This window comes from Siphateles boraxobius, unplaced genomic scaffold (genome assembly GCF_051911475.1).
Source record: "Siphateles boraxobius isolate OS27281-9 unplaced genomic scaffold, OSU_SipBor_1 77, whole genome shotgun sequence".
Taxonomy (NCBI): Eukaryota; Metazoa; Chordata; class Actinopteri; order Cypriniformes; family Leuciscidae; genus Siphateles; species Siphateles boraxobius.
Window position 1 is genome coordinate 3,867,527 of NW_027509205.1, and position 26,451 is coordinate 3,893,977.

At 46.6% G+C, this 26,451-nt stretch overlaps 7 non-coding genes and 4 pseudogenes across 7 annotated transcripts; all 11 read right to left on the reverse strand.

Annotated features, from left to right (window-relative positions):
- Positions 1-340: 340 nt before the first annotated feature.
- LOC143727278 (U2 spliceosomal RNA) lies at positions 341-516 on the reverse strand (annotated as a pseudogene).
- Positions 517-6,992: 6,476 nt separating this feature from the next.
- LOC143726568 (U1 spliceosomal RNA) lies at positions 6,993-7,156 on the reverse strand. The gene has a single exon (XR_013198811.1). It is a non-coding gene; the product is annotated as a U1 spliceosomal RNA (small nuclear RNA).
- Positions 7,157-7,590: 434 nt separating this feature from the next.
- LOC143727042 (U2 spliceosomal RNA) lies at positions 7,591-7,781 on the reverse strand. The gene has a single exon (XR_013199253.1). It is a non-coding gene; the product is annotated as a U2 spliceosomal RNA (small nuclear RNA).
- A 1,011-nt stretch (positions 7,782-8,792) lies between these two features.
- On the reverse strand, positions 8,793-8,956 carry LOC143726913 (U1 spliceosomal RNA). The gene has a single exon (XR_013199136.1). It is a non-coding gene; the product is annotated as a U1 spliceosomal RNA (small nuclear RNA).
- Positions 8,957-9,390: 434 nt separating this feature from the next.
- LOC143727387 (U2 spliceosomal RNA) lies at positions 9,391-9,567 on the reverse strand (annotated as a pseudogene).
- A 6,604-nt stretch (positions 9,568-16,171) lies between these two features.
- LOC143726569 (U1 spliceosomal RNA) lies at positions 16,172-16,335 on the reverse strand. Its single transcript, XR_013198812.1, has one exon. It is a non-coding gene; the product is annotated as a U1 spliceosomal RNA (small nuclear RNA).
- Positions 16,336-16,769: 434 nt separating this feature from the next.
- On the reverse strand, positions 16,770-16,946 carry LOC143727389 (U2 spliceosomal RNA; annotated as a pseudogene).
- A 6,604-nt stretch (positions 16,947-23,550) lies between these two features.
- On the reverse strand, positions 23,551-23,714 carry LOC143726572 (U1 spliceosomal RNA). Its single transcript, XR_013198814.1, has one exon. It is a non-coding gene; the product is annotated as a U1 spliceosomal RNA (small nuclear RNA).
- Positions 23,715-24,148: 434 nt separating this feature from the next.
- LOC143727181 (U2 spliceosomal RNA) lies at positions 24,149-24,339 on the reverse strand. The gene has a single exon (XR_013199388.1). It is a non-coding gene; the product is annotated as a U2 spliceosomal RNA (small nuclear RNA).
- Positions 24,340-25,455: 1,116 nt separating this feature from the next.
- LOC143726573 (U1 spliceosomal RNA) lies at positions 25,456-25,619 on the reverse strand. The gene has a single exon (XR_013198815.1). It is a non-coding gene; the product is annotated as a U1 spliceosomal RNA (small nuclear RNA).
- A 434-nt stretch (positions 25,620-26,053) lies between these two features.
- Positions 26,054-26,231, reverse strand: LOC143727351 (U2 spliceosomal RNA; annotated as a pseudogene).
- Between the last annotated feature and the right edge of the window lie 220 nt (positions 26,232-26,451).

Genomic DNA, 26,451 nt, shown 5'->3' on the forward strand with positions numbered 1-26,451 from the left:
GCTCATTCGTAAAAACTCCAAGAGATAAGAGAGAGACATCAAAAACCTGCAGAGTCGGGCTCTTTTGCTGTTGTTGTTGTGGATGATGTTGTTTTCATGCTCCGGATCCATGAGCCAAAAATCAATTTCATACGCGGTCACCGGATAGTGGACGAATCAGATGTTAAACGAGATAAGAACAGAGTTGTTGTTTTTTTTCCCCTCTCACACCACCATTACCTGTATAGCATATGATCACCTACAACACCTTTAAAGCACCCATACACAGCAATATACGTTACTTCCATTAACACCTGCTGCCACACAAGACTAAAACATCTCTTTCATTGAACACAGTTTTTGGGGGTGCACCGTTCCCAGAAGTACTGCAATACCGGGTCGATGCGTGGAGTGGACGGAGCAAGCCCCTCTTCCATCTCCCAGTTCCAAAAATCAATTTAATATATGGTGCCCGGGTAGGGCACGTATCAGATATTAAACTGATAAGAACAGATTTTTCTTTCGAAAAAAGTTTATTGTCACATTGTTTCATTCCATTCTTTCAATATCCATTTTTTCCTTATAAAATCACATTTTTGCACATATCTTAAAACAACAAAAAGGACATAAGTTACAGTTAAAAATCAGTTATGTTGATGTGTTGTGTAAAAGTCCATGTATGTTGTGTGTTGTTTTAAAGTAAAGGTAAAATGGATTAAAATAAAATAGGAATGCAAATATAAAACAATAAAACAATTAAATATGCCAAATAAAACATCTCTTGTACAGGATCGAGGGTGAGTCCCTATCAAGAATGTCCATTCACTCCAGGTCTCCAGAACAGGCCCCAGACTCCTCGCTTCCAGTGCCCAGCGGAGATCCCCTCTCCTCCGGCCCGCTGGCCCGCTGTTCCCGTAGCCAGAGTGGTGAGGGTGCATCTACGGGCGGCCAGGTACGGTGGCGGCCGGGACCTTCTCCGTGTGACCTCGGCCCCCCCATCCGAATAACGACGTGCGGCCCACCCTGCAGCGTTGATGTTATCCTCTGCTCGCACGCGTGGAGGGGGACCGTCACGCGTTTCCCCACCAGCAGGTTTCTGGTGACCCAGATGGCATCCTTGATGTGGTTGAGGGTGAGCCAGAGCGAGGCAAACGTTGGTGGTGTCAACTCCTTCAAGCCCTGACCCACCCCCAGGATGGCGAGCTTATAGTCCACCTGGGCCCCACCCGCTGGCAGGCACGGGAAAAACAGGGGGCCTGTCTTGGCCCACAGGTCCCGCGCAGCGCCGCACTCCCAGAGCAGATGTTGAACGGTCTCCGGGGAACCACATCCGGACCGTGGGCAGGTGGAGTTTTTGGCCATGCCTCTGGAGTGCATGACCGCCCTGACCGGGAGGATCTCATGAGCCACCATCCACGACAGGTCCTTAAGCCTGTTCTGGAGAGCTGGGTGGGCTGCGTTCCTCCAAACGTCTTTGGCCTCACCTAGTGTGAGGCCTGGAACTGGACTCACCGATTCTCGATCCTGCACAAGAGAGACGAGAGACTTGTGATTAGTTAAAACAGTGGCATCATTTGTTTCTAAAAGATATTTCTTTAAAAATTTCTTAATAAAACTATGCTCTTTTGACAAATTAAAAGACACTGGACTTTTAAGATCAATGGGTAAAATTTTCAAACTTCTTAGGTATGACCCCATCCAGAATCGGGTCATGGCTGCTGTCTTGTGTTCTCTGGATGGGGTCAGTGCATACTGGATATGGAGGGCGGCAAAGCGGCTGCCTAAAAACAGGTGGGGGTCTGGGAGGCCTTTCCCGCCATTCTCTTTTTTCTTTTTAACGACCTCCCTCTTGATTCGTTCCCACTTGGACCCCCACAGGAAATAAAATACCGCCCTCTCCAACTTAGCCAGGAATCGTCTTGGGGGACTAAAAACAGAACAGACAAGTAAAATTAGTGGTAAAATCACTGCTTTAAAAATTAAAATCTTGCCTTCTAACGTCAGTTGTCTTAGTCCCCAAAAGCCCAGTCTTTGTCTGACTTTCCCTAACATGTCAGTCCAGTTTCCTGGTCCTCCACCCTCCCTGTCAAATTTTACTCCTAAAATTTTCAAATCCTTTTCTTTAAAATCCAAATCTAGTCCTCCTGTGTCCACGTCGCCCCACGGCCCGAAGAGCAGGGCCTCGGACTTACTCCTGTTAAGCTTGGCGCCCGAGGCCCGACCGTACCAGTCAGTCAAGTCCATTGCTCTTCGTACTGATAAAAAGTCAGTCGCTAAAAGGGTCACGTCATCCATATATAAAACGCAGGTCGCCGTCAGTCCACCAGTTCCTGGGATATCTAGTCCTTTAATCCATTTATCCCTTCTCAAGATCTGTGCCAGTGGCTCAATACAAGCCACATACAGAAGGGGAGATAAAGGACACCCCTGACGGACACCGCTGTGGATATTTACAGCTTTGGAAAGATGCCCATTTGCAAGAAATTTGCTGCTTAAGCCCTCATACAGCAGTCCCACCCAAGCTATAAACCTCTCTGGAAAGCCCATTTTTTGCAGTACCTGAAGGAGGTACTGGTGCGAGACCCGATCAAAAGCTTTTTCAAAGTCTAAATTTAGGACTACAAGCCTAATGTTTCTGTCTCTCGCATAACAGATGGCGTCTCTGATCAGTACCAGGCTGTCCGTGATCTTCCTGCCGGGCACAGCGCAAGCTTGATCCAGGTGGATTACGTCCTCTAAAACAGTCGACATGCGTGTAGCTAAAATCTTACTAAAAAGTTTACAATCATAATTTAAAAGAGTGATTGGTCGCCAGTTTCTCAAGTCAGTCTTGTCTCCTTTTTTGTACAGTAATGTAACTATCCCTACTCTAAAGCTGTCTGGAAGTCTGTCAAGAGTCTCAAATTCTTTAAAAACTGTAAGTAAGTCATGTGCTAAAATGTCCCAGAAAGTCAGATAAAACTCAAAGGGGAGTCCGTCCATGCCCGGGGACTTCCCCTTCTTAAAACCCTTTAAAGCTTTTTCCAATTCTAAAAGATTAAAATCCTGGGATAAAAGCACATCTGGACTCTTAACTTTTTTATCTAAAAACCCTAAAACTTCCTCTAAGATGCCATTGTGTACCTCTTTAGTGCCGTATAAATTACTGTAAAAACTTTCAATTTCCCCTAAAATCAGGTCAGTTGTATTTACTTCCCCCCCTCTAAAAGTTTTTAAAATATTGATCGACCCTCCCCGAGCTATTGTCTTTTTAAAAAAATACCTGGTACACTTCTCTCCTTCCTCTAACTCCCTTTCTCTACATCTTAAAATGACACCTTTGCTCTTTGTTTCAGACAGATCTGACATTTCTTTCTTTACTTCTTTTATTTCATTTGTAAAATCCAATCCATTGTTTAAAAGGTTAAAATATCTCTGCAGTCTTTTTTGCAACCCCATCATGCGTCTTTTTTCTTTATTCTTTTTTTCTTTTCCAATTTGTTTAAAAAACCGTCCTGTCCTTTGTTTCACCATCTCCCACCACTGTGCACGTGAGTCGTAAAAGTCCTGGAGGGTCTGCCATTGGCTGAACTGCTCCCTATACTCACTAACCACTTCCTCGTCCTCTAATAGGGAACAGTTCAGCTTCCACAGCCCTCCCCCTGCAGTCACACCCGTGGGGAGTGAAAGAGTGCAAGACAGCATCATGTGGTCGGAAAAAAAGAGGGGGGTCAATGTAGCATCGGTCGGCGGGAGGTCCCTGGTAAAAATATAGTCAATTCGAGAGGCTCTGGCACCGTCACCACTGAACCAGGTGAAGCCTTCCTCTCTTTGATGCATTGTTTTAAAACAGTCAACTAACTTAAAATCTTTGACTATATTTTGTAATAAAACCGATGTCTTGTCGACCTTAAAATCCTCTCCTACCCTCCTTCTGTCCTTTTTTGATAATACACAATTAAAATCCCCTGCTACCACTAGGGGAGCCCTGCCTAGCATGTGGGGTTGCAAGTCTTCTAAAAGCTCATACCTGTTATTTTTTTCAGTAAAACCATACATATTTAAAATGTTAAGATCCTTACCTAAAAAAGTCAGATTTGCTAAAATTGCCCGCCCGTCCCTCACCACAGTGCTGCCCTTCACCAAAAGGTTGGGATTTTTTATTAAAATAGCAACACCGTCATTTTTGTTAAAATTGGACCCACTCCAAATGGAAAATCCTGGGGTCCAAATCTCCTCCCACTTCCTGTAATTTGTTAAAAAGGGCAAACCACATTCTTGCAATAAAAACACATCTGACTTAAAAGTTTTTAAAAAGGATAACACACTCTGTGCTCGCAAAGTAGACCTCACACTTCTCACATTGATTGTAGAGATAGTGAGGGCCATGAGCAGTATGGTTAAAAATACAAGCATTAATAGAAGGATAAAACCAAAAGACTGCAGAAAGTTACATTAAAATCATGTTATGTCATGTAGCACTTGCTTCTCCCTTTCCCCAGAAAAACTGGGATCAGGAGGGCAAATGCTCGCCGCCTCAGAGTCCACAGAGAGAACCTCTTGTGGCTCCTTCGGTGACGATGTTCTAAGCTTAACGTGCAAAAAGGAGACTTCATTGGGAGATTCTGCGGGCCACATACGGTCTAGATCTAACGAAGAGGAACTATCTAGCCGATGCGATGCCCGCAGCCTTTTCTCCTCTGTTTGAAGCAGAGGAGATCTCGCAGACCTTTTTTGCACCTGAGCATTGGGGAGTGAACCCTCGGATTCACCCCCACTATCCACCACACTAACCTCCGATACGGTGTAGAGTGAGGAAGCCGTTGCATCCTCCTCCTCCTCCTCCATTTTGTTTTCACTTCTCTCTTGTTGGGGAACGGCTTCCTCACTCTGTTCGCTGTTAAAACTTGACTCCGCCCCTGTGGCCGCCCCACTTCCTTCCTCCTGCCCACTCCCTGAGGCTGGCTGGGAAATAGAATTTCCCGCCAAAACCTCAGGGACCGCCTCCTCCTTCCTTTGCTCTTTTGTTTGTTCCACATGTGGGGCGGCCATTTTGTTGCCTTTCAGTTTGTTGGCAAAACTTTTAGGGCAATCTCTGTAGAGATGGGATGACTCCCCACAGAGGTTGCACCGCCTGCCATTGGTACACTCTTCAAAAGTATGACCAATTTCTCTGCATTTCCCACATATCATTTCCTGGCATGCTTCAGCTAAGTGCCCAAACTTTCCACATTTTCTACATAATTTGGGCATACCCTGGTAGTGAATGTAGCCTCTGTTCTCACCCAACACAATCATAGAAGGCAGATGCTTCAGGCCCTGGTAGCCCCCAGCGTCTTCCCATTGTTTAATGGGAATTCGCCAGGAGCATGTCCAAATACCATCCTCATCTAAAAACTTGACTGGCTGGCTTCGAACTGTGCAAAATCTGCCCAGCCAGACACAAATGTCCTCCCCAGTCACTGTCTCATTAAACATTCTAACAATCACAGTTTTAAGTGTGTTGTCAGAGAGCTTTTCAACAGTAAACATGGACAGCTGGGATTTAGCTACTTCAAATCTGTGCCAGAAATCATTCAGGTGGGAAACCGCTCTAAAACTAACATCAAATCCTTTGTTCAGGGGCAGAGTCACGATGCAATTCAGATCATCAGGTTTAAAATTTAGAGTTTTTTGGATCAGCTTCCTGGAGAAGTCAAGACGTGACATCCCCAGGAGCTTCCCCTCAACTTCTTTGAATAAAAAACGCACGCTGTGGTGCCTCCTCATGCCGGCACGGGCAGCCGACATGGTGGAGACACCAACAGCCTAAAACTTTAAAAAACAATAAATAAATAAATAAATAGATAAAAAGGTCTTACCTTAAAACAGAACCGGAATAAAAGCAGCTGGATCAATGTACCTCTCAAAAGTTTGGGGCTCAAGTCACTGAAGGACCCAAGCCGGAAAAACCTCCAAGAGGCGATCGCTGTCTCTACCCTAGGACCAGACACTTGATCTTAGCCAAAAGGCCGAGAAGCGATGACACAATGACGCAGAGGCGGGGGAGCCGTCAAAGGCCACGCCCACCTGGGCCGTGGCGAGAGGGTCTAAAGGTCGCCAACAAACAAGCTCAGCTCACAGCAATACAAGCTCAGCTTGACTGTTGACACCGAAAATGGATCACAGCAGAGCGCACAACACGACACTTTGGAGTGCAACCTGGGATTTTGGACCAACAAACATTCTGCCCTAAAAGTGAGCGGGCAGACCAAAGCGTACGTCGTAGAGACTTGAAACTCTTGAGGGATGGTAGTACCCGCCCGGTCTACAACATCACCAAGGCTCGGCCCAATCGGCCCCAAGGTGGCGCTGCAGCGATCAGAAGTACGAAATGCCTCGTAACTCCTGAACCGTCCGTCGCAGACCCAAGTGTCTTACATCACCGGAATCCTTGGCTCGGGCCGAACAAGACGCAGGCCTCGGATTCGATGGTTGCGCTGGCGAGATTTTCGGAAAAAAGTCGGAATTTCGATTCACGTTGGCGACGGGACGCCAAAACGTTGGGAGTGGGCGAGGCGGGCTTTACTTAAATGGCCATAACTCTCCAACGGAATGAGACAATTACACCCAAGTCGGTACACCTGTGCACGGGCTCAGCCTGTGCTCAGGTGAAAAGGGATGTGGCGACTGGCCACTTGGTGGCGCTGTAAACAGTAAAAACAACAACATGAATACGGCCATAGGCGACTGTATGTCAGGTGATTTTTCACACATGCACAAGGTATTCATACCACATGATAGAACTCCTCTTTCGGAACAACTTTGCTTCTAGGACCACTGCTGCCAATAAAAGCGCTGGTTGAATAATGGAGATTATTTGAAGAATGATGAAAAAACAAACTAAAAAACAGCCCTACTTTTGCAGACTGGTCCTAGGTTGAGAGTTTTACATCTCTCGATCAACCACTGCAGTTCAATTCCCTGGACTTCCTAGGTCGTTAACTACCAGAAGAAGAGGAACTCGAACAATGTGCTCTTTTAACCAGTGTGCCCAGGGGAGAGCGCGAACGCAGTCCCCCACTACCATAAATTATGCAGTCGAGATTCCCACATTTGGGGAATTCGCAGGGGTCAGCACAACCGGAGTGCAATGGCCGAGCCTCGCCCTGGGTGAACCACCTTCCTGATCATGGTGTCTCCCCTGCCAGGTAAGTATGAATTCCCATGCCTCCCGTCAGAGGCACCCTGTCCCTCTCCGCAATCCTCACCAACAGTCGGACAATCAAACACACACCTGATTCAACTCATCAGCTCATTCGTAAAAACTCCAAGAGATAAGAGAGAGACATCAAAAACCTGCAGAGTCGGGCTCTTTTGCTGTTGTTGTTGTGGATGATGTTGTTTTCATGCTCCGGATCCATGAGCCAAAAATCAATTTCATACGCGGTCACCGGATAGTGGACGAATCAGATGTTAAACGAGATAAGAACAGAGTTGTTGTTTTTTTTTCCCTCTCACACCACCATTACCTGTATAGCATATGATCACCTACAACACCTTTAAAGCACCCATACACAGCAATATACGTTACTTCCATTAACACCTGCTGCCACACAAGACTAAAACATCTCTTTCATTGAACACAGTTTTTGGGGGTGCACCGTTCCCAGAAGTACTGCAATACCGGGTCGATGCGTGGAGTGGACGGAGCAAGCCCCTCTTCCATCTCCCAGTTCCAAAAATCAATTTAATATATGGTGCCCGGGTAGGGCACGTATCAGATATTAAACTGATAAGAACAGATACTACACTTGATCTTAGCCAAAAGGCCGAGAAGCGATGACACAATGACGCAGAGGCGGGGGAGCCGTCAAAGGCCACGCCCACCTGGGCCGTGGCGAGAGGGTCTAAAGGTCGCCAACAAACAAGCTCAGCTCACAGCAATACAAGCTCAGCTTGACTGTTGACACCGAAAATGGATCACAGCAGAGCGCACAACACGACACTTTGGAGTGCAACCTGGGATTTTGGACCAACAAACATTCTGCCCTAAAAGTGAGCGGGCAGACCAAAGCGTACGTCGTAGAGACTTGAAACTCTTGAGGGATGGTAGTACCCGCCCGGTCTACAACATCACCAAGGCTCGGCCCAATCGGCCCCAAGGTGGCGCTGCAGCGATCAGAAGTACGAAATGCCTCGTAACTCCTGAACCGTCCGTCGCAGACCCAAGTGTCTTACATCACCGGAATCCTTGGCTCGGGCCGAACAAGACGCAGGCCTCGGATTCGATGGTTGCGCTGGCGAGATTTTTGGAAAAAAGTCGGAATTTCGATTCACGTTGGCGACGGGACGCCAAAACGTTGGGAGTGGGCGAGGCGGGCTTTACTTAAATGGCCATAACTCTCCAACGGAATGAGACAATTACACCCAAGTCGGTACACCTGTGCACGGGCTCAGCCTGTGCTCAGGTGAAAAGGGATGTGGCGACTGGCCACTTGGTGGCGCTGTAAACAGTAAAAACAACAACATGAATACGGCCATAGGCGACTGTATGTCAGGTGATTTTTCACACATGCACAAGGTATTCATACCACATGATAGAACTCCTCATTCGGAACAACTTTGCTTCTAGGACCACTGCTGCCAATAAAAGCGCTGGTTGAATAATGGAGATTATTTGAAGAATGATGAAAAAAAAAACTAAAAAACAGCCCTACTTTTGCAGACTGGTCCTAGGTTGAGAGTTTTACATCTCTCGATCAACCACTGCAGTTCAATTCCCTGGACTTCCTAGGTCGTTAACTACCAGAAGAAGAGGAACTCGAACAATGTGCTCTTTTAACCAGTGTGCCCAGGGGAGAGCGCGAACGCAGTCCCCCTTTACCATAAATTATGCAGTCGAGATTCCCACATTTGGGGAATTCGCAGGGGTCAGCACAACCGGAGTGCAATGGCCGAGCCTCGCCCTGGGTGAACCACCTTCCTGATCATGGTGTCTCCCCTGCCAGGTAAGTATGAATTCCCAGGCCTCCCGTCAGAGGCACCGTGTCCCTCTCCGCAATCCTCACCAACGGTCGGACAATCAAACACACACCTGATTCAACTCATCAGCTCATTCGTAAAAACTCCAAGAGATAAGAGAGAGACATCAAAAACCTGCAGAGTCGGGCTCTTTTGCTGTTGTTGTTGTGGATGATGTTGTTTTCATGCTCCGGATCCATGAGCCAAAAATCAATTTCATACGCGGTCACCGGATAGTGGACGAATCAGATGTTAAACGAGATAAGAACAGAGTTGTTGTTTTTTTTTCCCTCTCACACCACCATTACCTGTATAGCATATGATCACCTACAACACCTTTAAAGCACCCATACACAGCAATATACGTTACTTCCATTAACACCTGCTGCCACACAAGACTAAAACATCTCTTTCATTGAACACAGTTTTTGGGGGTGCACCGTTCCCAGAAGTACTGCAATACCGGGTCGATGCGTGGAGTGGACGGAGCAAGCCCCTCTTCCATCTCCCAGTTCCAAAAATCAATTTAATATATGGTGCCCGGGTAGGGCACGTATCAGATATTAAACTGATAAGAACAGATTTTTTCTTTCGAAAAAAGTTTATTGTCACATTGTTTCATTCCATTCTTTCAATATCCATTTTTTCCTTATAAAATCACATTTTTGCACATATCTTAAAACAACAAAAAGGACATAAGTTACAGTTAAAAATCAGTTATGTTGATGTGTTGTGTAAAAGTCCATGTATGTTGTGTGTTGTTTTAAAGTAAAGGTAAAATGGATTAAAATAAAATAGGAATGCAAATATAAAACAATAAAACAATAAAATATGCCAAATAAAACATCTCTTGTACAGGATCGAGGGTGAGTCCCTATCAAGATTGTCCATTCACTCCAGGTCTCCAGAACAGGCCCCAGACTCCCCGCTTCTGGTGCCCAGCGGAGATCCCCTCTCCTCCGGCCCGCTGGCCCGCTGTTCCCGTAGCCGGTGTGGTGAGGGTGCATCTACGGGCGGCCAGGATCGGTGGCGGCCGGGACCTTCTACGTGTGACCCCGGCCCCCCCATCCGAATAACGACGTGCGGCCCACCCTGCAGCGTTGATCTTATTTTCTGCTCGCACGCGTGGAGGGGGACCGTCACGCGTTTCCCCACCAGCAGATTTCTGGTGACCCAGATGGCATCCTTAATCACGTTTAGGGTGAGCCAGAGCGAGGAAAATTTTGGTTGTGTCAGCTCCTTCAAGCCCTGACCCACCCCCAGGATGGCGAGCTTGTAGTCCACCTGGGCCCCACCCGCTGGCAGGCACGGGAAAAACAGGGGGCCGGTCTTGGCCCACAGGTCCCGCGCTTCGCCGCACTCCCAGAGCAGATGTCGAACGGTCTCCGGGGAACCACATCCGGACCGTGGGCAGGTGGAGTTTTTGGCCATGCCTCTGGAGTGCATAACCGCCCTGACCGGGAGGATCTCATGAGCCACCATCCACGACAAGTCTTTAAGCCTGTTCTGGAGAGCTGGGTGGGCTGCGTTCCTCCAAACATCTTTGGCCTCACCTAGTGTGAGGCCTGGAACCGGGCTCACCGATTCTCGATCCTGCACAAGAGAGATAAGAGACTTATGGTTAGTTAAAATGGTGGCATCATTTGTCTCTAAAAGATATTTCTTTAAAAATTTCTTAATAAAACTATGCTCTTTTGACAAATTAAAAGACACAGGACTTTTAAGATCAATGGGTAAAATTTTCAAAGTTCTTAGGTATGACCCCATCCAGAATCGGGTCATGGCTGCTGTCTTGTGTTCTCTGGATGGGGTCAGTGCGTACTGGATGTGGAGGGCGGCAAAGCGGCTGCCTAAAAACAGGTGGGGGTCTGGGAGGCCTTTCCCGCCATTCTCTTTTTTCTTTTTGACGACCTCCCTCTTTAGTCGTTCCCACTTGGACCCCCACAGGAAATAAAATACCGCCCTCTCCAGGTTGGCCAGGAATCGTCTTGGGGGACTAAAAACAGAACAGACAAGTAAAATCAGTGGTAAAATCACAGCTTTAAAAATTAAAATCTTGCCTTCAAACGTCAATTGTCTCAGTCCCCAAAAGCCCAGTCTTTGCCTGACTTTCCCTAACATGTCAGTCCAGTTTCCTTGTCCTCCACCCTCTCTGTCAAATTTTACACCTAAAATTTTCAAATCATTGTCTTTAAAATCCAAATCTAGTCCAACTGTGTCCACGTTCCCCCACGGCCCGAAGAGCTGGGCCTCGGACTTACTCCTATTGAGCTTGGCGCCCGAGGCCCGACCGTACCAGTCAGTCAAGTCCATTGCTCTTCGTACTGATAAAAGGTCAGTCGCTAAAAGGGTCACGTCATCCATATATAAAACACAGGTCGCCGTCAGTCCACCAGTCCCTGGGATGTCTAGTCCTTTAATCCATTTATCCCTTCTCAAGATTTGTGCCAGTGGCTCAATACAAGCCACATACAGAAGGGGAGATAAAGGACACCCCTGACGGACGCCGCTGTAGAGTTTTACAGCTTTGGATAAATGCCCGTTAACCAAAATTCTGCTAGACAGATCGTTGTACAGCAGTCCCACCCAGGCTATAAACCTCCCAGGAAACCCCATTTTTTCCAGTACCTCGAACAGGTACTGGTGCGAGACGCGATCAAAGGCTTTTTCGAAATCTAAATTTAGGACTACTAGCCGAATGTTTCTGTCTCTCGCAAAACAGATGGCGTCTCTGATCAGTACCAGGCTGTCCGTGATCTTCCTGCCGGGCACAGCGCATGCTTGATCCAGGTGGATTACGTCCTCTAAAACAGTCGACATACGTGTAGCTAAAATCTTACTAAAAAGTTTACAATCATAATTTAAAAGAGTGATTGGTCGCCAGTTTCTCAGGTCAGTCTTGTCCCCTTTTTTGTATAGTAATGTAACTATCCCTACTCTAAAGCTGTCTGGAAGTCTGTCAAGAGTCTCAAGTTCTTTAAAAACTGTCAATAAGTCGTGTGCTAAAATGTCCCAGAAAGTCAGATAAAACTCAAAGGGGAGTCCATCCAAGCCTGGGGACTTCCCCTTTTTAAAACCTTTTAGCGCTTTGTGCATTTCTAAAAGAGTAAAATCTTGGGATAAAAGCACATCTGGACTCTTTACCTTTTTGTCTAAAAACCCTAAAACTTCCTCTAAGATGCCATTGTGTACCTCTTTAGTGCTGTATAAATTATTGTAAAAACTTTCAATTTCCCCTAAAATCAGATCTGTTGTATTTACCTCCCCACCTGTAAAAGTTTTTAAAGTATTAATTGACCCTCCCCGTGTTATTGTCTTTTTAAAAAAATATCTAGTACACTTTTCCCCTTCTTCTATTTCTCTCTCCTTACATCTTAAAATGACACCTTTAGTCTTTGTTTCGGACAAATCTGACATTTCTTTCTTTACTTCTTTAATTTCTTCTGTAAAATCCAATCCACTGTTTAAAAGATTAAAATATCTCTGCAGTCTTTTTTGCAGCCCCATCATGCGTCTTTTTTCTTTATTCTTTTTTTCTTTTCCAATTTGTTTAAAAAACCGTCCTGTCCTTTGTTTCACCATCTCCCACCACTGTGCACGTGAGTCGAAAAAGTCTTGGAGGGTCTGCCATTGGCTGAACTGCTCCCTATATTCACTAATCACTTCCTCATCCTCTAATAGGGAGCAGTTCAGCTTCCACAGCCCTCCCCCTACGGTCACACCCGTGGGTAGTGAAAGGGTGCAGGAGAGCATCATGTGATCAGAAAAGAAGAGGGGGCTCAATGTAGCATCGGTCGGCGGGCAGTCCCTTGTAAAAACATAGTCAATTCGAGAGGCTCTGGCGCCATCACCACTGAACCAGGTGAAGCCCTCCTCTCTTTGATGCATTGTTTTAAAGCAGTCAACTAACTTAAAATCTTTGACTATATTTTGTAATAAAACCGATGTCTTGTCGACCTTAAAATCCTCTCCTACCCTCTTTCTATCCTGTCTTGATAAAACACAATTAAAATCCCCTGCTACCACTAGGGGAGCCCTCCCGAGCATGTGGGGCTGCAGGTCTTCTAAAAGCTCATACCTGTTGTTTTTACCTGTAAAACCATACACATTTAAAATGTTAAAATCCTTACCTAAAAAAGTCAGATTAGCTAAAATTGCCCGCCCATCCCTCACCACAGTGCTGCCCTTCACCAAAACATGGGGATTTTTTATTAAAATAGCAACACCGTCATTTTTGTTAAAATTGGACCCACTCCAGATGGAAAGTCCTGGGGTCCAAATCGTCTCCCACTTCCTGTAATTTGTTAAAAAAGGCAGACCACATTCTTGCAATAAAAACACATCTGACTTAAAAGATTTTAAAAAGGATAACACACTCTGTGCTCGTATATTGCTCTTCACACTTCTCACATTGATTGTGGAGATAGTGAGAGCCATGAGCAGTATGGTTAAAAGGGTGTGAGACATTTAAAAGCAACCAAGGGACTACAGAGATATAATTAAAATCATGTTATTTCTTGTTGCACTTGCCTTCCCTTTTCCCCAGATGAGCTGGGATCAGGGGGGCAAGTGCTTGACGCCTCAGGGCTCGCAGAGAAGGCCTCTTGCGAATCCTTTGGCGATGATGTTCTTAGCTTGAAATGCAGAAAAGAGACTTCATTAGGAGATTCTGCGGGCCACATACGGTCTAGATCTTCCATGGGGGAACTATCTAGCCGATGCGCTACCCGCAGCTTTTTCTCCTCTGTTTGAACCAGAGGAGATCTCGCAGTTCTTTTCTGCACTTGAGCATTGGGGAGCGAAACATCTGTTTCACTCCCACTCGTGGACACACTAACCTCAGACACGGTTACTAGGGAGGAAGCCATTTCCTCCTCTTCATCCTCCATACTGTCTTCTTTTTCAATTTCATTTTGAGGATTGGCTTCCTCCCCCTCACCAACTGCCAGAATTGACTCCGCCCCTGTGGCCGCCCCACTTCCTCCTTCCTGTCCAATCCCTGAGGCTGGCTGGGGGTTTGAATTTCCCGCCGAAACCTCGGGGCCCGCCTCCTCAATTGTTTGTTCTTTGGGTGGGGCGGCCATTTTGTTGCTTTTTAACTTGTTGGCAAAACTTTTAGGGCAGTCTCTGTAGAGATGGGATGATTCTCCACAGAGGTTGCACTTTCTGCCATTTTGGCACTCTTCAAAAATGTGCCCAATTTCTCTGCACTTCCTACACACTACTTCTTGGCATGCCTCGGCGAGATGTCCAAGTTTGCCACACTTGCGGCATAGCTTGGGCATCCCTTGGTAATGGATGTAGCCTCTATTCTCTCCCAACACAATCATAGAAGGTATTTGACTCAGGCCATGGTAGCTGTTGGGATCTGCCCATTGTTTAATGGGCACTCTCCACGCACAGCTCCAGATACCGTCTTCATCTAAAACCTTGACTGGTTGTCCACGAATAGAGCAATATCTTGCCAACCATACAGAAATATCTTCTCCACTAACTGTTTCATTAAACATCCTGACAATCACAACTTTCAGTGAATTATCAGTCAGTTTTTCCACAGTGAACATGGAGAAATTGGCTTTACACATTTCAAATCGAGTCCAAAAAGTACTTAGCAAGGAAGCAGAAGCAAAACTTACATCAAAGCCATGATTCAGGGGCAGAGTCAACAGGCAGTTTATGTCCACAACCTTAAAACCGAGTAACTGTTGGATGCACTTCCTAGAAAAGTCCAGCCTGGACATGACCCGGAGAGTGCCATCCTCTTTTGGTTTAAATTTAAAACGCACGCTGTGGTGCCTCCTCATGCCGGCACGAGCAGCCGACATGTTGGAGGCACCACTAGCCTGCTGCGGCTAAAACCCAACAATAAATATACAATAAATAAATTAAAACCTGCTTACCTTAAAACCAGAAGATTCCTCGTAGAACGAGTCGTCAATTAAAAGCCGCTTGTCAATGTACCTCCTGAAGGGTGTGTGTCCCGTGTGACAAGCAACACACGAGACCAAGTCCAACAAGAGGCGATCGCTGTCTCTACCTTAGGACCAGACACTTGATCTTAGCCAAAAGGCCGAGAAGCGATGACACAATGACGCAGAGGCGGGGCAGCCGTCAAAGGCCACGCCCACCTGGGCCGTGGCGAGAGGGTCTAAAGGTCGCCAACAAACAAGCTCAGCTCACAGCAATACAAGCTCAGCTTGACTGTTGACACCGAAAATGGATCACAGCAGAGCGCACAACACGACACTTTGGAGTGCAACCTGGGATTTTGGACCAACAAACATTCTGCCCTAAAAGTGAGCGGGCAGACCAAAGCGTACGTCGTAGAGACTTGAAACTCTTGAGGGATGGTAGTACCCGCCCGGTCTACAACATCACCAAGGCTCGGCCCAATCGGCCCCAAGGTGGCGCTGCAGCGATCAGAAGTACGAAATGCCTCGTAACTCCTGAACCGTCCGTCGCAGACCCAAGTGTCTTACATCACCGGAATCCTTGGCTCGGGCCGAACAAGACGCAGGCCTCGGATTCGATGGTTGCGCTGGCGAGATTTTCGGGTATTTGGGATTTTGTGAAAAAGCTACTTTTGCACACTAGTCCTAGGTCTTTCGCCCGATCTGACCCAAACCGGTGCAGAAAGATTCCCTGGAGTCTGATTGCCGACAGCGATGGGGAAAAAAGTCGGAATTTCGATTCACGTTGGCGACGGGACGCCAAAACGTTGGGAGTGGGCGAGGCGGGCTTTACTTAAATGGCCATAACTCTCCAACGGAATGAGACAATTACACCCAAGTCGGTACACCTGTGCACGGGCTCAGCCTGTGCTCAGGTGAAAAGGGATGTGGCGACTGGCCACTTGGTGGCGCTGTAAACAGTAAAAACAACAACATGAATACGGCCATAGGCGACTGTATGTCAGGTGATTTTTCACACATGCACAAGGTATTCATACCACATGATAGAACTCCTCATTCGGAACAACTTTGCTTCTAGGACCACTGCTGCCAATAAAAGCGCTGGTTTAATAATGGAGATTATTTGAAGAATGATGAAAAAAAAAACTAAAAAACAGCCCTACCTTTGCAGACTGGTCCTAGGTTGAGAGTTTTACATCTCTCGATCAACCACTGCAGTTCAATTCCCTGGACTTCCTAGGTCGTTAACTACCAGAAGAAGAGGAACTCGAACAATCTGCTCTTTTAACCAGTGTGTCCAGGGGAGAGCGCGAACGCAGTCCCCCACTACCATAAATTATGCAGTCGAGATTCCCACATTTGGGGAATTCGCAGGGGTCAGCACAACCGGAGTGCAATGGCCGAGCCTCGCCCTGGGTGAACCACCTTCCTGATCATGGTGTCTCCCCTGCCAGGTAAGTATGAATTCCCAGGCCTCCCGTCAGAGGCACCGTGTCCCTCTCCGCAATCCTCACCAACGGTCGGACAATCAAACACACACCTGATTCAACTCATCAGCTCATTCGTAAAAACTCCAAGAGATAAGAGAGAGACATCAAAAACCTGCAGAGTCGGGCTCTTTTGCTGTTGTTGTTGTGGATGATGTTGTTTTCATGCTCCGGATCCATGAGCCAAAAATCAATTTCATACGCGGTCACCGGATAGTGGACGAATCAGATGTTAAACGAGATAAGAACAGAGTTGTTGTTTTTTTTTCCCTCTCACACCACCATTACCTGTATAGCATATGATCACCTACAACACCTTTAAAGCACCCATACACAGCAATATACGTTACTTCCATTAACACCTGCTGCCACACAAGACTAAAACATCTCTTTCATTGAACACAGTTTTTGGGGGTGCACCGTTCCCAGAAGTACTGCAATACCGGGTCGATGCGTGGAGTGGACGGAGCAAGCCCCTCTTCCATCTCCCAGTTCCAAAAATCAATTTAATATATGGTGCCCGGGTAGGGCACGTATCAGATATTAAACTGATAAGAACAGATTTTTTCTTTCGAAAAAAGTTTATTGTCACATTGTTTCATTCCATTCTTTCAATATCCATTTTTTCCTTATAAAATCACATTTTTGCACATATCTTAAAACAACAAAAAGGACATAAGTTACAGTTAAAAATCAGTTATGTTGATGTGTTGTGTAAAAGTCCATGTATGTTGTGTGTTGTTTTAAAGTAAAGGTAAAATGGATTAAAATAAAATAGGAATGCAAATATAAAACAATAAAACAATAAAATATGCCAAATAAAACATCTCTTGTACAGGATCGAGGGTGAGTCCCTATCAAGATTGTCCATTCACTCCAGGTCTCCAGAACAGGCCCCAGACTCCCCGCTTCTGGTGCCCAGCGGAGATCCCCTCTCCTCCGGCCCGCTGGCCCGCTGTTCCCGTAGCCGGTGTGGTGAGGGTGCATCTACGGGCGGCCAGGGTCGGTGGCGGCCGGGACCTTCTACGTGTGACCCCGGCCCCCCCATCCGAATAACGACGTGCGGCCCACCCTGCAGCGTTGATCTTATTTTCTGCTCGCACGCGTGGAGGGGGACCGTCACGCGTTTCCCCACCAGCAGATTTCTGGTGACCCAGATGGCATCCTTAATCACGTTTAGGGTGAGCCAGAGCGAGGAAAATTTTGGTTGTGTCAGCTCCTTCAAGCCCTGACCCACCCCCAGGATGGCGAGCTTGTAGTCCACCTGGGCCCCACCCGCTGGCAGGCACGGGAAAAACAGGGGGCCGGTCTTGGCCCACAGGTCCCGCGCTTCGCCGCACTCCCAGAGCAGATGTCGAACGGTCTCCGGGGAACCACATCCGGACCGTGGGCAGGTGGAGTTTTTGGCCATGCCTCTGGAGTGCATAACCGCCCTGACCGGGAGGATCTCATGAGCCACCATCCACGACAAGTCTTTAAGCCTGTTCTGGAGAGCTGGGTGGGCTGCGTTCCTCCAAACATCTTTGGCCTCACCTAGTGTGAGGCCTGGAACCGGGCTCACCGATTCTCGATCCTGCACAAGAGAGATAAGAGACTTATGGTTAGTTAAAATGGTGGCATCATTTGTCTCTAAAAGATATTTCTTTAAAAATTTCTTAATAAAACTATGCTCTTTTGACAAATTAAAAGACACAGGACTTTTAAGATCAATGGGTAAAATTTTCAAAGTTCTTAGGTATGACCCCATCCAGAATCGGGTCATGGCTGCTGTCTTGTGTTCTCTGGATGGGGTCAGTGCGTACTGGATGTGGAGGGCGGCAAAGCGGCTGCCTAAAAACAGGTGGGGGTCTGGGAGGCCTTTCCCGCCATTCTCTTTTTTCTTTTTGACGACCTCCCTCTTTAGTCGTTCCCACTTGGACCCCCACAGGAAATAAAATACCGCCCTCTCCAGGTTGGCCAGGAATCGTCTTGGGGGACTAAAAACAGAACAGACAAGTAAAATCAGTGGTAAAATCACAGCTTTAAAAATTAAAATCTTGCCTTCAAACGTCAATTGTCTCAGTCCCCAAAAGCCCAGTCTTTGCCTGACTTTCCCTAACATGTCAGTCCAGTTTCCTTGTCCTCCACCCTCTCTGTCAAATTTTACACCTAAAATTTTCAAATCATTGTCTTTAAAATCCAAATCTAGTCCAACTGTGTCCACGTTCCCCCACGGCCCGAAGAGCTGGGCCTCGGACTTACTCCTATTGAGCTTGGCGCCCGAGGCCCGACCGTACCAGTCAGTCAAGTCCATTGCTCTTCGTACTGATAAAAGGTCAGTCGCTAAAAGGGTCACGTCATCCATATATAAAACACAGGTCGCCGTCAGTCCACCAGTCCCTGGGATGTCTAGTCCTTTAATCCATTTATCCCTTCTCAAGATTTGTGCCAGTGGCTCAATACAAGCCACATACAGAAGGGGAGATAAAGGACACCCCTGACGGACGCCGCTGTAGAGTTTTACAGCTTTGGATAAATGCCCGTTAACCAAAATTCTGCTAGACAGATCGTTGTACAGCAGTCCCACCCAGGCTATAAACCTCCCAGGAAACCCCATTTTTTCCAGTACCTCGAACAGGTACTGGTGCGAGACGCGATCAAAGGCTTTTTCGAAATCTAAATTTAGGACTACTAGCCGAATGTTTCTGTCTCTCGCAAAACAGATGGCGTCTCTGATCAGTACCAGGCTGTCCGTGATCTTCCTGCCGGGCACAGCGCATGCTTGATCCAGGTGGATTACGTCCTCTAAAACAGTCGACATACGTGTAGCTAAAATCTTACTAAAAAGTTTACAATCATAATTTAAAAGAGTGATTGGTCGCCAGTTTCTCAGGTCAGTCTTGTCCCCTTTTTTGTATAGTAATGTAACTATCCCTACTCTAAAGCTGTCTGGAAGTCTGTCAAGAGTCTCAAGTTCTTTAAAAACTGTCAATAAGTCGTGTGCTAAAATGTCCCAGAAAGTCAGATAAAACTCAAAGGGGAGTCCATCCAAGCCTGGGGACTTCCCCTTTTTAAAACCTTTTAGCGCTTTGTGCATTTCTAAAAGAGTAAAATCTTGGGATAAAAGCACATCTGGACTCTTTACCTTTTTGTCTAAAAACCCTAAAACTTCCTCTAAGATGCCATTGTGTACCTCTTTAGTGCTGTATAAATTATTGTAAAAACTTTCAATTTCCCCTAAAATCAGATCTGTTGTATTTACCTCCCCACCTGTAAAAGTTTTTAAAGTATTAATTGACCCTCCCCGTGTTATTGTCTTTTTAAAAAAATATCTAGTACACTTTTCCCCTTCTTCTATTTCTCTCTCCTTACATCTTAAAATGACACCTTTAGTCTTTGTTTCGGACAAATCTGACATTTCTTTCTTTACTTCTTTAATTTCTTCTGTAAAATCCAATCCACTGTTTAAAAGATTAAAATATCTCTGCAGTCTTTTTTGCAGCCCCATCATGCGTCTTTTTTCTTTATTCTTTTTTTCTTTTCCAATTTGTTTAAAAAACCGTCCTGTCCTTTGTTTCACCATCTCCCACCACTGTGCACGTGAGTCGAAAAAGTCTTGGAGGGTCTGCCATTGGCTGAACTGCTCCCTATATTCACTAATCACTTCCTCATCCTCTAATAGGGAGCAGTTCAGCTTCCACAGCCCTCCCCCTACGGTCACACCCGTGGGTAGTGAAAGGGTGCAGGAGAGCATCATGTGATCAGAAAAGAAGAGGGGGCTCAATGTAGCATCGGTCGGCGGGCAGTCCCTTGTAAAAACATAGTCAATTCGAGAGGCTCTGGCGCCATCACCACTGAACCAGGTGAAGCCCTCCTCTCTTTGATGCATTGTTTTAAAGCAGTCAACTAACTTAAAATCTTTGACTATATTTTGTAATAAAACCGATGTCTTGTCGACCTTAAAATCCTCTCCTACCCTCTTTCTATCCTGTCTTGATAAAACACAATTAAAATCCCCTGCTACCACTAGGGGAGCCCTCCCGAGCATGTGGGGCTGCAGGTCTTCTAAAAGCTCATACCTGTTGTTTTTACCTGTAAAACCATACACATTTAAAATGTTAAAATCCTTACCTAAAAAAGTCAGATTAGCTAAAATTGCCCGCCCATCCCTCACCACAGTGCTGCCCTTCACCAAAACATGGGGATTTTTTATTAAAATAGCAACACCGTCATTTTTGTTAAAATTGGACCCACTCCAGATGGAAAGTCCTGGGGTCCAAATCGTCTCCCACTTCCTGTAATTTGTTAAAAAAGGCAGACCACATTCTTGCAATAAAAACACATCTGACTTAAAAGATTTTAAAAAGGATAACACACTCTGTGCTCGTATATTGCTCTTCACACTTCTCACATTGATTGTGGAGATAGTGAGAGCCATGAGCAGTATGGTTAAAAGGGTGTGAGACATTTAAAAGCAACCAAGGGACTACAGAGATATAATTAAAATCATGTTATTTCTTGTTGCACTTGCCTTCCCTTTTCCCCAGATGAGCTGGGATCAGGGGGGCAAGTGCTTGACGCCTCAGGGCTCGCAGAGAAGGCCTCTTGCGAATCCTTTGGCGATGATGTTCTTAGCTTGAAATGCAGAAAAGAGACTTCATTAGGAGATTCTGCGGGCCACATACGGTCTAGATCTTCCATGGGGGAACTATCTAGCCGATGCGCTACCCGCAGCTTTTTCTCCTCTGTTTGAACCAGAGGAGATCTCGCAGTTCTTTTCTGCACTTGAGCATTGGGGAGCGAAACATCTGTTTCACTCCCACTCGTGGACACACTAACCTCAGACACGGTTACTAGGGAGGAAGCCATTTCCTCCTCTTCATCCTCCATACTGTCTTCTTTTTCAATTTCATTTTGAGGATTGGCTTCCTCCCCCTCACCAACTGCCAGAATTGACTCCGCCCCTGTGGCCGCCCCACTTCCTCCTTCCTGTCCAATCCCTGAGGCTGGCTGGGGGTTTGAATTTCCCCCCGAAACCTCGGGGCCCGCCTCCTCAATTGTTTGTTCTTTGGGTGGGGCGGCCATTTTGTTGCTTTTTAACTTGTTGGCAAAACTTTTAGGGCAGTCTCTGTAGAGATGGGATGATTCTCCACAGAGGTTGCACTTTCTGCCATTTTGGCACTCTTCAAAAATGTGCCCAATTTCTCTGCACTTCCTACACACTACTTCTTGGCATGCCTCGGCGAGATGTCCAAGTTTGCCACACTTGCGGCATAGCTTGGGCATCCCTTGGTAATGGATGTAGCCTCTATTCTCTCCCAACACAATCATAGAAGGTATTTGACTCAGGCCATGGTAGCTGTTGGGATCTGCCCATTGTTTAATGGGCACTCTCCACGCACAGCTCCAGATACCGTCTTCATCTAAAACCTTGACTGGTTGTCCACGAATAGAGCAATATCTTGCCAACCATACAGAAATATCTTCTCCACTAACTGTTTCATTAAACATCCTGACAATCACAACTTTCAGTGAATTATCAGTCAGTTTTTCCACAGTGAACATGGAGAAATTGGCTTTACACATTTCAAATCGAGTCCAAAAAGTACTTAGCAAGGAAGCAGAAGCAAAACTTACATCAAAGCCATGATTCAGGGGCAGAGTCAACAGGCAGTTTATGTCCACAACCTTAAAACCGAGTAACTGTTGGATGCACTTCCTAGAAAAGTCCAGCCTGGACATGACCCGGAGAGTGCCATCCTCTTTTGGTTTAAATTTAAAACGCACGCTGTGGTGCCTCCTCATGCCGGCACGAGCAGCCGACATGTTGGAGGCACCACTAGCCTGCTGCGGCTAAAACCCAACAATAAATATACAATAAATAAATTAAAACCTGCTTACCTTAAAACCAGAAGATTCCTCGTAGAACGAGTCGTCAATTAAAAGCCGCTTGTCAATGTACCTCCTGAAGGGTGTGTGTCCCGTGTGACAAGCAACACACGAGACCAAGTCCAACAAGAGGCGATCGCTGTCTCTACCTTAGGACCAGACACTTGATCTTAGCCAAAAGGCCGAGAAGCGATGACACAATGACGCAGAGGCGGGGCAGCCGTCAAAGGCCACGCCCACCTGGGCCGTGGCGAGAGGGTCTAAAGGTCGCCAACAAACAAGCTCAGCTCACAGCAATACAAGCTCAGCTTGACTGTTGACACCGAAAATGGATCACAGCAGAGCGCACAACACGACACTTTGGAGTGCAACCTGGGATTTTGGACCAACAAACATTCTGCCCTAAAAGTGAGCGGGCAGACCAAAGCGTACGTCGTAGAGACTTGAAACTCTTGAGGGATGGTAGTACCCGCCCGGTCTACAACATCACCAAGGCTCGGCCCAATCGGCCCCAAGGTGGCGCTGCAGCGATCAGAAGTACGAAATGCCTCGTAACTCCTGAACCGTCCGTCGCAGACCCAAGTGTCTTACATCACCGGAATCCTTGGCTCGGGCCGAACAAGACGCAGGCCTCGGATTCGATGGTTGCGCTGGCGAGATTTTCGGGTATTTGGGATTTTGTGAAAAAGCTACTTTTGCACACTAGTCCTAGGTCTTTCGCCCGATCTGACCCAAACCGGTGCAGAAAGATTCCCTGGAGTCTGATTGCCGACAGCGATGGGGAAAAAAGTCGGAATTTCGATTCACGTTGGCGACGGGACGCCAAAACGTTGGGAGTGGGCGAGGCGGGCTTTACTTAAATGGCCATAACTCTCCAACGGAATGAGACAATTACACCCAAGTCGGTACACCTGTGCACGGGCTCAGCCTGTGCTCAGGTGAAAAGGGATGTGGCGACTGGCCACTTGGTGGCGCTGTAAACAGTAAAAACAACAACATGAATACGGCCATAGGCGACTGTATGTCAGGTGATTTTTCACACATGCACAAGGTATTCATACCACATGATAGAACTCCTCATTCTGAACAACTTTGCTTCTAGGACCACTGCTGCCAATAAAAGCGCTGGTTTAATAATGGAGATTATTTGAAGAATGATGAAAAAAAAAACTAAAAAACAGCCCTACCTTTGCAGACTGGTCCTAGGTTGAGAGTTTTACATCTCTCGATCAACCACTGCAGTTCAATTCCCTGGACTTCCTAGGTCGTTAACTACCAGAAGAAGAGGAACTCGAACAATCTGCTCTTTTAACCAGTGTGTCCAGGGGAGAGCGCGAACGCAGTCCCCCACTACCATAAATTATGCAGTCGAGATTCCCACATTTGGGGAATTCGCAGGGGTCAGCACAACCGGAGTGCAATGGCCGAGCCTCGCCCTGGGTGAACCACCTTCCTGATCATGGTGTCTCCCCTGCCAGGTAAGTATGAATTCCCAGGCCTCCCGTCAGAGGCACCGTGTCCCTCTCCGCAATCCTCACCAATGGTCGGACAATCAAACACACACCTGATTCAACTCATCAGCTCATTCGTAAAAACTCCAAGAGATAAGAGAGAGACATCAAAAACCTGCAGAGTCGGGCTCTTTTGCTGTTGTTGTTGTGGATGATGTTGTTTTCATGCTCCGGATCCATGAGCCAAAAATCAATTTCATACGCGGTCACCGGATAGTGGACGAATCAGATGTTAAACGAGATAAGAACAGAGTTGTTGTTTTTTTTTCCCTCTCACACCACCATTACCTGTATAGCATATGATCACCTACAACACCTTTAAAGCACCCATACACAGCAATATACGTTACTTCCATTAACACCTGCTGCCACACAAGACTAAAACATCTCTTTCATTGAACACAGTTTTTGGGGGTGCACCGTTCCCAGAAGTACTGCAATACCGGGTCGATGCGTGGAGTGGACGGAGCAAGCCCCTCTTCCATCTCCCAGTTCCAAAAATCAATTTAATATATGGTGCCCGGGTAGGGCACGTATCAGATATTAAACTGATAAGAACAGATACTACACTTGATCTTAGCCAAAAGGCCGAGAAGTGATGACACAATGACGCAGAGGCGGGGCAGCCGTCAAAGGCCACGCCCACCTGGGCCGTGGCGAGAGGGTCTAAAGGTCGCCAACAAACAAGCTCAGCTCACAGCAATACAAGCTCAGCTTGACTGTTGACACCGAAAATGGATCACAGCAGAGCGCACAACACGACACTTTGGAGTGCAACCTGGGATTTTGGACCAACAAACATTCTGCCCTAAAAGTGAGCGGGCAGACCAAAGCGTACGTTGTAGAGACTTGAAACTCTTGAGGGATGGTAGTACCCGCCCGGTCTACAACATCACCAAGGCTCGGCCCAATCGGCCCCAAGGTGGCGCTGCAGCGATCAGAAGTACGAAATGCCTCGTAACTCCTGAACCGTCCGTCGCAGACCCAAGTGTCTTACATCACCGGAATCCTTGGCTCGGGCCGAACAAGACGCAGGCCTCGGATTCGATGGTTGCGCTGGCGAGATTTTCGGGTATTTGGGATTTTGTGAAAAAGCTACTTTTGCACACTAGTCCTAGGTCTGACCCAAACCGGTGCAGAAAGATTCCCTGGAGTCTGATTGCCGACAGCGATGGGGAAAAAAGTCAGAATTTCGATTCACGTTGGCGACGGGACGCCAAAACGTTGGGAGTGGGCGAGGCGGGCTTTACTTAAATGGCCATAACTCTCCAACGGAATGAGACAATTACACCCAAGTCGGTACACCTGTGCACGGGCTCAGCCTGTGCTCAGGTGAAAAGGGATGTGGCGACTGGCCACTTGGTGGCGCTGTAAACAGTAAAAACAACAACATGAATACGGCCATAGGCGACTGTATGTCAGGTGATTTTTCACACATGCACAAGGTATTCATACCACATGATAGAACTCCTCATTCGGAACAACTTTGCTTCTAGGACCACTGCTGCCAATAAAAGCGCTGGTTTAATAATGGAGATTATTTGAAGAATGATGAAAAAAAAAACTAAAAAACAGCCCTACCTTTGCAGACTGGTCCTAGGTTGAGAGTTTTACATCTCTCGATCAACCACTGCAGTTCAATTCCCTGGACTTCCTAGGTCGTTAACTACCAGAAGAAGAGGAACTCGAACAATCTGCTCTTTTAACCAGTGTGTCCAGGGGAGAGCGCGAACGCAGTCCCCCACTACCATAAATTATGCAGTCGAGATTCCCACATTTGGGGAATTCGCAGGGGTCAGCACAACCGGAGTGCAATGGCCGAGCCTCGCCCTGGGTGAACCACCTTCCTGATCATGGTGTCTCCCCTGCCAGGTAAGTATGAATTCCCAGGCCTCCCGTCAGAGGCACCGTGTCCCTCTCCGCAATCCTCACCAACGGTCGGACAATCAAACACACACCTGATTCAACTCATCAGCTCATTCGTAAAAACTCCAAGAGATAAGAGAGAGACATCAAAAACCTGCAGAGTCGGGCTCTTTTGCTGTTGTTGTTGTGGATGATGTTGTTTTCATGCTCCGGATCCATGAGCCAAAAATCAATTTCATACGCGGTCACCGGATAGTGGACGAATCAGATGTTAAACGAGATAAGAACAGAGTTGTTGTTTTTTTTTCCCTCTCACACCACCATTACCTGTATAGCATATGATCACCTACAACACCTTTAAAGCACCCATACACAGCAATATACGTTACTTCCATTAACACCTGCTGCCACACAAGACTAAAACATCTCTTTCATTGAACACAGTTTTTGGGGGTGCACCGTTCCCAGAAGTACTGCAATACCGGGTCGATGCGTGGAGTGGACGGAGCAAGCCCCTCTTCCATCTCCCAGTTCCAAAAATCAATTTAATATATGGTGCCCGGGTAGGGCACGTATCAGATATTAAACTGATAAGAACAGATTTTTTTCTTTCGAAAAAAGTTTATTGTCACATTGTTTCATTCCATTCTTTCAATATCCATTTTTTCCTTATAAAATCACATTTTTGCACATATCTTAAAACAACAAAAAGGACATAAGTTACAGTTAAAAATCAGTTATGTTGATGTGTTGTGTAAAAGTCCATGTATGTTGTGTGTTGTTTTAAAGTAAAGGTAAAATGGATTAAAATAAAATAGGAATGCAAATATAAAACAATAAAACAAT